This window comes from Bos javanicus, chromosome 10 (genome assembly GCF_032452875.1).
Source record: "Bos javanicus breed banteng chromosome 10, ARS-OSU_banteng_1.0, whole genome shotgun sequence".
Lineage (NCBI taxonomy): Eukaryota > Metazoa > Chordata > Mammalia > Artiodactyla > Bovidae > Bos > Bos javanicus.
This window is the reverse complement of record NC_083877.1, coordinates 15,757,118-15,759,802: the sequence shown is the minus strand read 5'-3', so window position 1 is coordinate 15,759,802 and position 2,685 is coordinate 15,757,118.

Below are 2,685 nucleotides of genomic sequence, written 5' to 3'. Positions count from 1 at the left end.
GGCGGGGTTGAGGATCGCGAACGGCCGTGGCCACGCCCCCTATTAGCGCCGCACACAGTGGGTGGGGCCACAGCGCCTGGCCCCGCCCTCCTACACATGGTTGCTAAGCCTTGGAAGGCCTTATCAGGGGAAGTGAAGTGAAGTGAAGTCGCGACCTCATGGACTGTAGCCTACCGGGCTCTTCCGTTCATGGGATTTTCCAGGCAAGAATACTGGAGTGGGTTTCCATCAGGGGAAGGCAGGGCAAAATCTTGATGCCCAGGGGAATATTGAGGCTTTAAAGGGTGAGTGTGGTGGCCTTTGCCTATTCCAGGAACTGGACTTGCTGTGCCTAAAACAAGATCACTGTGCAGAAGGAAGTGACTGGTAGAAAGACAGACAAATAGCCTGGCCGTTACAACAACTCGGAAATGTCAAAATGGGGAAGCATAGTGGCCAGCCACCTGAAGTTAACTGACCAGTTGAGAGCAGTCATCAAAGATAATCCTCTTATAGCTACAGGAGAAGTTGTCAAAGAACTCAATGTCAATCATTCTACTGTCATTTGGCATTTGAAGCAAATAGGATAGGTGAAGCTAAAGCTAAAGGCAAAGGAGAAAAGGAAAGATAAACCTATTTGAATGCAGAGTTCCAAAGAATAGCAAGGAGAGATAAGAAAGCCTTCCTCAGTGATCAATGCAAAGAAATAGAAGAAAATGATAGAATGGGAAAGACTAGAGATCCCTTCAAGAAAATGAGAGATACCAAGGGAACATTTCATGCAAAGGTGGGCTCAATAAAGGACAGAAACGGTATGGACCTAACAGAAGCTGACGATATTAAGAAGAAGTGGCAAGAATACAAAGAAGAACTGTAAAAAAAGATCTTCGTGACCCAGATAACCATGATGGTGTGATCACTTACCTAGAGCCAGACATCCTGGAGTGCCAAGTCAAGTGAGCCTGAGGAAGCATCACTATGAACAAAGCTAGTGGAGGTGATGGAATTCCAGTGGAGCTATTTCAAATCCTAAAAGATGATGCTGTGAAAGTGCATTCAATATGCCAGCAAATTTGGAAAACTCTGCTGTGGCCACAGGACTGGAAAAGGTCAGTTTTCATTCCAATCCCAAAGAAAGGCAATGCCAAAGAATGCTCAAACTACTGCACAATTGCACTCATCTCACACGCCAGCAAAGTAGTGCTCAAAATTCTCCCAGCAGGCTTCAACAGTACATGAACCGTTAACTTGTAGATGTTCAAGCTGGTTTTGGAAAGGCAGAGGAACCAGAGATCAAATTGCCAACATCCATTGGATCACTGAAAAAGCAAGAGAGTTCCAGAAAAACATCTACTTCTGCTTTATTGACTACGCCAAAGACTTTGACTGTGTGGATCACAACAGCCTGTGGAGATTCTTAAAGAGATAAGAATACCAGACCACCTTAACTGCCTCCTGAGAAATCTGTATGCAGGTCAAGAACCAACAGTTAGAACCAGACATGGAACAATGGACTGGTTCCAAATCAGGGAAGGAGTATGTCAAGCTGTATATTGTCACTCTGCTTATTTAACTTATATGCAGAGTACATCATGCGAAATGCCAGGCTGGATGAAACAAGCTGGTATCAAGATTGCAGGGAGAAAAAATATCAATAACCTCAGACATGCAGACGACAGCACCCTTATGGCAGAAATTGAAGAACTAAAGAGCCTCTTGATGAAAGTGAAAGAGGAAAGTGAAAACGCTGGCTTGAAACTCAACATTCAAAAAACGAAGATCATGGCATCCAGTCCCATCACTTCATGGCAAATAGATACGGAAACAATGGAAACAGTGACAGACTTTCTTTCCTTGGACTCCAAAATCACTGCAAATGGTGACAGCAGCCATGAAGTTAAATGACGCTTGCTCCTTGGAAGAAAAGCTATGACCAACCTAGAGAGCGTATTAAAAAGCAGAGACATTACTTCACTGACAAAGGTCCATCTAGTCAAAGCTATGGTTTTTCCAGGAGTCATGTATGGATGTGAGAGTTGGACTATAAAGAAAGCTGAGTGCCAAAGAATTGATGCTTTTCAACTGTGGTGTTGGAGAAGACTCTTGAGAGTCCCTTGGACTTCAAGGAAATCCAACCAGTCCATTCTAAAGGAAATCAGTCCTGAATATTCATTGGAAGGACTGATATTGAAGCTGAAACTCCAATTCTTTGGCCACCTGATGCAAAGAACAGTCTCATTTGAAAAGACCCTGATGCTTGGAAAGATTGAAGGCAGGAGGAGAAGGAGACAACAGAGAATGAGATGGTTGGATGGCATCACCAACTCGATGGACATGAGTTTGAGCAAGCTTTGGGAGTTGTTGATGGACAGGGAAGCCTGGCATGCTGGAGTCCATGGGGTCGCAAAGAGCTGGACGTGACTGAGCAACTGAACTGACTGACTGACGATTGTGTAAATTACACAAATTCAGGGTGAGAGGGAATATGTCATAAGATAACCATAATAGATCATCTATAATATATTTTTTTAAAATAAGAGAATAGTAAATTATATTTGTTGGTTAGAATACTTGGCAACCATTAAAATGATGCTTATAAAATATACTTAATTTGGGAAAATGTTCAAGTTCTAGTAGATCATATTTGAGATATCATCTGGGCTTCCTTGTCCTGTTCCCTTTCATGCCACCATTGAGATATCAATG